The following is a 9,252-nucleotide window of genomic DNA, read 5'->3' on the forward strand; positions in this document are numbered from 1 at the left end:
GAGAGAGTAATTGTGGTAGGGGACCTGAATGCTAAAGTAGGAGAAACTTTTAGAGAGGGTGTGGTAGGTAAGTTTGGGGTGCCAGGTGTAAATGATAATGGGAGCCCTTTGATTGAACTTTGTATAGAAAGGGGTTTAGTTATAGGTAATACATATTTTAAGAAAAAGAGGATAAATAAGTATACAAGATATGATGTAGGGCAAAATGACAGTAGTTTGTTGGATTATGTATTGGTAGATAAAAGACTGTTGAGTAGACTTCAGGATGTACATGTTTATAGAGGGGCCACAGATATATCAGATCACTTTCTAGTTGTAGCTACACTGAGAGTAAAAGGTAGATGGGATACAAGGAGAATAGAAGCATCAGGGAAGAGAGAGGTAAAGGTTTATAAACTAAAAGAGGAGGCAGTTAGGGTAAGATATAAACAGCTATTGGAGGATAGATGGGCTAATGAGAGCATAGACAATGGGGTCGAAGAGGTATGGGGTAGGTTTAAAAATGTAATGTTAGTGTTCAGCAGAAGTTTGTGGTTACAGGAAAGTGGGTGCGGGAGGGAAGAGGAGCGATTGGTGGAATGATGATGTAAAGAGAGTAGTAAGGGAGAAAAAGTTAGCATATGAGAAGTTTTTACAAAGTAGAAGTGATGCAAGGAGAGAAGAGTATATGGAGAAAAAGAGAGAGGTTAAGAGAGTGGTGAAGCAATGTAAAAAGAGAGCAAATGAGAGAGTGGGTGAGATGTTAACAAATTTTGTTGAAAATAAGAAAAAGTTTTGGAGTGAGATTAACAAGGAAGCCTAGAGAACAAATGGATTTGTCAGTTAAAAATAGGAGAGGAGAGTTATTAAATGGAGAGTTAGAGGTATTGGGAAGATGGAGGGAATATTTTGAGGAATTGTTAAATGTTGATGAAGATAGGGAAGCTGTGATTTCGTGTATAGGGCAAGGAGGAATAACATCTTATAGGAGTGAGGAAGAGCCAGTTGCGAGTGTGAGGGAAGTTCGTGAGGCAGTAGGTAAAATGAAAGGGGGTAAGGCAGGCGGGATTGATGGGATGAAGATAGAAATGTTAAAAGCAAGTGGGGATATAGTTTTGGAGTGGTTGGTGCAATTATTTAATAAATGTATGGAAGAGGGTAAGGTACCTAGGGATTGGCAGAGAGCATGCATAGTTCCTTTGTATAAAGGCAAAGGGGACAAAAGAGAGTGCAAAAATTATAGGGGGATAAGTCTGTTGAGTATACCTGGTAAAGTGTATGGTAGAGTTATTATTGAAAGAATTAAGAGTAAGATGGAGAATAGGATAGCAGATGAACAAGGAGGCTTTAGGAAAGGTAGGGGGTGTGTGGACCAGGTGTTTACAGTGAAACATATAAGTGAACAGTATTTAGATAAGGCTAAAGAGGTCTTTGTGGCATTTATGGATTTGGAAAAGGCGTATGACAGGGTGGATAGGGAGGCAATGTGGCAGATGTTGCAGGTGTATGGTATAGGAGGTAGGTTACTGAAAGCAGTGAAGAGTTTTTACGAGGATAGTGAGGCTCAAGTTAGAGTATGTAGGAAAGAGGGAAATTATTTCCCAGTAAAAGTAGGCCTTAGACAAGGATGTGTGATGTCACCGTGGTTGTTTAATATATTTATAGATGGGGTTGTAAGAGAAGTAAATGCAAGGGTCTTAGCAAGAGGGGTGGAGTTAAAAGATAAAGAATCACACAAAGTGGGAGTTGTCACAGTTGCTCTTTGCTGATGACACTGTGCTCTTGGGAGATTCTGAAGAGAAGTTGCAGAGATTGGTGGATGAATTTGGTAGGGTATGCAAAAGAAGAAAATTAAAAGTGAATACAGGAAAGAGTAAGGTTATGAGGATAACAAAAAGATTAGGTGATGAAAGATTGGATATCAGATTGGAAGGAGAGAGTATGGAGGAGGTGAATGTATTCAGATATTTGGGAGTGGACGTGTCAGCGGATGGGTCTATGAAAGATGAGGTGAATCATAGAATTGATGAGGGGAAAAGGGTGAGTGGTGCACTTAGGAGTCTGTGGAGACAAAGAACTTTGTCCTTGGAGGCAAAGAGGGGAATGGATGAGAGTATAGTTTTACCAACGTTCTTATATGGGTGTGAAGCATGGGTGATGAATGTTGCAGCGAGGAGAAGGCTGGAGGCAGTGGAGATGTCATGTCTGAGGGCAATGTGTGGTGTGAATATAATGCAGAGAATTCGTAGTTTGGAAGCTAGGAGGAGGTGCGGGATTACCAAAACTGTTGTCCAGAGGGCTGAGGAAGGGTTGTTGAGGTGGTTCGGACTTGTAGAGAGAATGGAGCAAAACAGAATAACTTCAAGAGTGTATCAGTCTGTAGTGGAAGGAAGGCAGGGTAGGGGTCGGCCTAGGAAAGGTTGGAGGGAGGGGGTAAAGGAGGTTTTGTGTGCGAGGGGCTTGGACTTCCAGCAGGCATGCGTGAGCGTGTTTGATAGGAGTGAATGGAGACAAATGGTTTTTAATACTTGACGTGCTGTTGGAGTGTGAGCAAAGTAACATTTATGAAGGGGTTCAGGGAAACCGGCAGGCCGGACTTGAGTCCTGGAGATGGGAAGTACAGTGCCTGCACTCTGAAGGAGGAGTGTTAATGTTGCAGTTTAAAAACTGTAATGTAAAGCACCCTTCTGGCAAGACAGTGATGGAGTGAATGATGGTGAAAGTTTTTCTTTTTCGGGCCACCCTGCCTTGGTGGGAATCGGCCAGTGTGATAATAAAATAAAATAATATTTTTACCCTTCTAGGTATTTATATAATATTTTTAGCCCTTCTAGGTATTTCAATTATGTTTCCATGTTACTAAGATTTCATGAATCATGTTTTCATGTTTAATATAATGAATACTGAAGGGCAAATTATGAATTACATCCCCCTCCTGCACTCCACAGCATGTACAGTGGAACCTTGGTTTTCATATGCCCTAGTATTATGTAAAATTATAATTATTCTCTATAAAATGTATTTTTTTTTAATATTTCCCGTAAGAAATAATGTAAATCCAATTAATCCGTTCCAGACGCCCAAAAATATTAACAAAAAAATGCATTTTATGGAGAATAAATATAGTTTTACATACAAACTAGAGCATGTGAAAACCGAGGTTCCACTGTATCATATACACTTCTCTCCCACACATACATACACCTGTTTCCCCCCCCCACACACACGTACACACACACCTACACGACACAAGTAAATGATAAAATGAAGTGAAAACAACATTCACCAGGGAAGTTAACAAATACACATTCAGTATTGTGAACACTTGCTGAGGATATGTTGAGAGAAAGACATGAACTTCATAACACACACATAAGAGACAGCCTAAGTGGTAGTATTAAATAACAAAACACCTGCTGAGGATTTTCTGACAGCCTAAGTGGTAGTATTAAATGACAAAACACTTGCTGAGGATATTCTGACAGCCTAAGTGGTAGTATTAAATAACAAAACACCTGCTGAGGATATTCTGACAGCCTAAGTGGTAGTATTAAATAACAAAACACCTGCTGAGGATATTCTGACAGCCTAGGTGGTAGTATTAAATAACAAAACACCTGCTGAGGATATTCTGACAGCCTAGGTGGTAGTATTAAATAACAAAACACCTGCTGAGGATATTCTGACAGCCTAAGTGGTAGTATTAAATAACAAAACACCTGCTGAGGATATTCTGACAGCCTAAGTGGTAGTATTAAATAACAAAACACCTGCTGAGGATATTCTGACATAAGTGGTAGTAGAGAATGACAAAATACTTGCTGAGGATATACTGACAGCCTAAATGGTAGTATTAAATGACAAAACACTTGCTGAGGATATTCTGACAGCCTAAGTGGTGGTAGAGAATAACAAAACACTTGCTGAAGATATTCTGACAGCCTAAGTAGTGGTAGAGAATAACAAAACACTTGCTGAAGATATTCTGACAGCCTAAGTGGTGGTAGAGAATAACAAAACACTTGCTGAAGATATTCTGACAGCCTAAGTGGTGGTAGAGAATAACAAAACACTTGCTGAAGATATTCTGACAGCCTAAGTGTGGAGTGAGCTTGAGTACTAGTAAAGGATGACAGATAAAAAAATAACTCGGAAAAATGAATTATATTACAGGAGATATTTTAAGCAACTTATCATATAAATATGCTACTTTTCTTCGCATACAGTTTTAAACAAATTTATACATTTCCATAAAAATTAATATCAAATTCAGCAATTAGCAATGAAAAAAAATAGTTACCCCAAGTTGCAAATATCAAACTTAAATATCCTTAAAATACCTTAACAGTATCCTCATTCCTTTTAAAGAAAAAGTAAAGTTTGACAAAAAAAAAAATTAAATTGCTAACAAAAAAAAAAAAAAGGAAATTTATAATGGAACAATGAAACAAAATACAGTCTTTTTTATCACTTAAAATCCAGCCAGAAATAAAACTCTCTTCATAATTTCCAGTTCAGATATTCCTATTCACATTAAAATATAGCAATGAAAATCTTGAGTCAAAAACACATTTAATATCCAATTATAGGGATTAACAATTAAACTAGCCCATGTAAATGAGGACTTGTTGACTATAAAGGAAAAACTAATATCTTAAATATGGTAAAGAATTCTTTAAAACAATATAGTAAGATATTTTGAATAAAATTTAGAGAAAAAATTTACGAAAATTTTATTTTCTTACTTTTGGTTGCATGAATAATGTTCTAAAGTATTGTGAAGCAAAGTTCAGACACTGAGTTTGCTCATACTCTTGGCAACACCTCACATGAAGTAATACAGTGGACCCCCGGTTAACGAACTTTTTTCATTCCAGTAGTATGTTCAGGTGCCAGTACTGACCGAATTTTTTCCCATAAGGAATATTGTGAAGTAGATTAGTCCATTTCAGACCCCAAACATACACGTACAAACGCACTTACATAAATACACTTACATAATTGGTCGCATTTGGAGGTGATCGTTAAGCGGGGGTCCACTGTATATTGCATTTCTGTGATATAATCTGGGAAATAGGAGAGTACAAATAGGAAGCTCATCTGGCACTCAGCAGACGGAGGATCAAGCCTCTGCCACACGTTGCACTGAATGACCCAAATGGGTTTAGTGCTTAACATGAATTATATCACCAAATGAGATTAACTGATAACTTATATTCATATCAAGGATAGTTAGGAAATACCAGGACAAAATAACTTCTAATTCTGAGAAGAAATAACTTTTAAAGTGACTGGTCATCTCCCACCAAGGCATGGAGAAATAATATCTTAAAAAAATTGGGATAATATATGACCATGGTGGAAATATACTGTATTTTGTGGCATATAGGACACACCCTAAATTTAGCATGACATATGTTCCTTGTTTATTATTAATTGTTTTCTCTGTTTAATAGAATTATTCGTAGATCCCAACCCTGACCTTCACCATGTAGGACATAGGCTGATTCTGAGGGTCAGATTTTGGAGAGAGAAAAAAGAAGGTGCATCTTATATGCCCCAAAATACAGTACATATATACAGTCAGTCTGTTAACCCGAGTCTAATTAAGCCAAAAATTTGATATCCCACAATAAGTACTGCACTTCAGAATGGCTCAACTAATTTTATCTTGTAGATGAACCCGTAAAAAAATTATTTATATTTTTTCTACGTGATAAATTTGATTCACCACAATTTTCTTGGACCAGATACCCAGGCACTTGCTAATGACGGCAAATGGATACAACAAAAACAAATCCCTTTGTTTTAATGTTGAAATTTATCATTTTTTTAAGACAACTGCCGATGATGATTGTCAAAAATATAAATGATTGCATTACTCAAAATATCAATTCTCCATGCTATGCTTTAAGACTGAGTTTTATAATGAATTAGCACAAAATCTTCTACTTGACATAATATTTAAACTAAATTGACCTATATCCACACAGCTGGAAGAGGAAATACCATATCCAATGATCATTCTATTATATTTACAAAGGACTTCTAACCTTTTGGTTATTCAGCACTTTCAACATATTCCATTTCCATTTCAACATATTCCATTATACATGATAACAAATTTACACTCTCAGTACCAACATGTGAGTCACTGTCATGGCTAACTCACTTTCACATTACACAAATCAAAATCACAATGCAGGGAAAACTATTCAAAATCTTTGCAGGTGGGCAAAACTATCAACATCTTCATACAAGATTTATTAGTAATAATGGTAGAATTACTGACTAAATGTTAGGTAAGTGGACACAGATGCCACTAAAGTGGCATTTTATTGTGGTAACGTTTCTCTTTCCAGGAGCTTTGACAGAACTACTGGAGAGTGAAACATTGCCACAATACATTGTCACATTAGTTGCATCTGTGTCCATTTACCTAACAGAAGATTTATTGTTGAATAATTCCAAGTTTCAGCTATAAATCCATCACAATCTTGAGGAATCATATTCTGGAACATGTCATAATACTGTACATGTACACTACATTACATATTAGAAAATACAATGACATAGTGTGAGAAAAATTAAAAAATAATCAAAGCAGTGAGATGGTATTACATGTGGTGCATCAATCAAGCAATTACTATCCAGTTTATTTTTTTAACATGTTTGCCATCTCCCACCAAGGCAGGGTGACCCAAAAAATAAACACTTTCATCATCATCATCATTCACACAATCACTGTCTTGTCAGAGGTGTGCACATACAACAGTTCTGTTTAATGTATCTCATATGACACCAGCACCTTACTGGTTTGTTTACCTCATTAAATTTGTCTTGTGTTATCCTAATGTGTCACTGTATTTTCTGTTATCTACTATAGGTGTACAATATTATGACATGTACCAGAATATGATTCCTGAAGACTGTGATGGATTAAGCACCAAAATTCCGAATTATCCTACAATAAATAATCTCTTACGATGTTCTTAGTCTTTCCTCAATTGCCAAAATTATAATTATTCAAAATCTGTTTTTCACATTTTACAGTTTGTGTTCATGAAGTGTTCCAAGTCATTGGCCAGGAGTGTGAACAAGTTTAGACAAAATGGAAAATATCCCCACCATTTATGCTGAATGAGATGCTGGACTCTTACATGCAAGAATTCTGTGTAGAGAGTAGAAACAGTTCCAGTAAAGAGAGCTCCTACCTGTAGACACAAACCACAAACCCCCACCATGAGGTTAAGGTAACTCAGCATCTGAGAGGGGGTCCCATATCCATTGTTATCTTAATCTGTTTCACTGTGACACAGTCACAAGTTACATGACACATTACAGTAATTACACATTATTCCTGTGACTTCTACAGTTAAATGTATATCACAGTTATTATTCTATAATAGCTTTCTCAATGATTGATAACAAATATAATAAAGCAAGAATGGGTATTAATAAAAAATAATGCTTTAGAACAAACTGCTAAGTAGCATCACTGAGTGAGTACTTTGGGTAGTTTTGTAATTAAGACATGGATTGTGCATGAATGGGAGTGGTTAACTTGAAGTAGAATCTATGTTCCATCATCCAGGTATTTCTTTTGATCTATGCCCTTTTCAGTGGTTGGGGTAAAGTGGTGTTCACCTTGTTCCAGCTTCTGAGTCAAGTACAAGTGTGATTGATCAGTGTTTTTCTTGCAAATTGCTGACAGAAGCCTGGTCCACCATTGCAATATGGTGTCAAGAGTGTTTCAAAACTCGCTCTGATATTTACAAGTTTCTTACTAACCCTTGAGTTTCTATGTGGTTAATGTTTCGGCTTTCAGTGAATATTTTGAAGTTTCATGGAATTGTGTAGGTGTATTGGTGTATACACCAGTGCTAAGGAGAGATCCATCTTGATCACTGCAATTAGCACAAGTGAACTATACTGTATGATATTAATGATTGACTGTTTATGTACATGTGTAATGTATGTATTTAGTCATTTGGATTATAGGTTTAATTTTACATCCATATATCTAAGTGTACCAGAGTACAGTGGTACAGAAACTTTAATATGAGTGTGAGGCATACGCTTTGAATACTGCTGCAAGAAGGCAGTGGCAATCTCATTTTTTGAGAGCAATATGTGGTGTGAATATCATGCAAAGAACTTGGAATATGAAATTAAAAAGGCAATGTGGGATCAGCAAGGATACAATTCACAGGGCTGAGAAGGGACTGGTGAGGTGGTTTGGAAATGTACAAAAGATGGTGTGAGATAGGATGATGAACAGGGTGTATACATATATCTGGGATAGAGGGTAGGAGGAGGGGCTGTCTCAGAAACAGTTAGAGGGAGGAGGTAAAGGGTGCTTAGAGTTTTAGGGAATGCGCATCCAGCAGGCTTGTATAAGCATGTTAAACCATACCACAAGCAGGGGCTGCACTCATGGTGAGTGAGCAGTAAAACTCCAGGCCAGTGCGTAAACCAATCCACATTCGTGGTATGGTTTGTTTGCAATCGTATCATTACTATTTTGTGTCGTAAACATGTTAAACAGGAGTGAATGGAGACAAGTGGCTTTTAATGGACATGCTGTTAAGAGTGTGAACAAAGTAACTTTTATAAAAAGATTCAGAGAAACCAATTAGCTATACTTGTATCTTGAAAGTGGGAAGAGCAAAACCTACACTCTGAAGGAAGGGTGGAAATGTTGCAGTCGGAGGGTAATCCGAATTGTGATGCCAGCAGACTTCTCACACATCAGCAATTGAATGAATGACAGTGAATGTCTTTTCTTCTCTGGGTCACCTTGCCTTGACAGCCTCTGAGATAAAACAAACAAAAAAAAGTTCAATTGTCCCTTCGCTTGGTTTCCAAAATATTGGTGAATGATAACTGGTCATGTTTGTATAATGGTAGGAAACAGGATGCTTTATCCAGAGCCCAAAAAAGCCATACCAACAGAATGTACTTAAATATAGCTCACAGTGTACTCCACATTATGCCTGGGTTAAAAGATGGGGAGGGAGGTAGGAAGAGAAGACGGGAGGTAGGGAGGGAAGCAGTGAAGGAGGAAGGTGGTGTGCGTCAAGTTAGTCATCTCACCTACTGAACACGTACATGTTCCACACACAAAAGTAGCCAAAAAAACATATGCATTCTTATTCATACAGTTCTTACTAATTTTTCCCAAACAAATGTGAACCCAATACATGTGAATAATGCAAACATACACAAAATATCAATGCATATGGTGAAAAAAGTAACAGCAGAAAAAGCAAA

Source organism: Cherax quadricarinatus, chromosome 7, assembly GCF_038502225.1.
Source record: "Cherax quadricarinatus isolate ZL_2023a chromosome 7, ASM3850222v1, whole genome shotgun sequence".
Classification (NCBI taxonomy): domain Eukaryota; kingdom Metazoa; phylum Arthropoda; class Malacostraca; order Decapoda; family Parastacidae; genus Cherax; species Cherax quadricarinatus.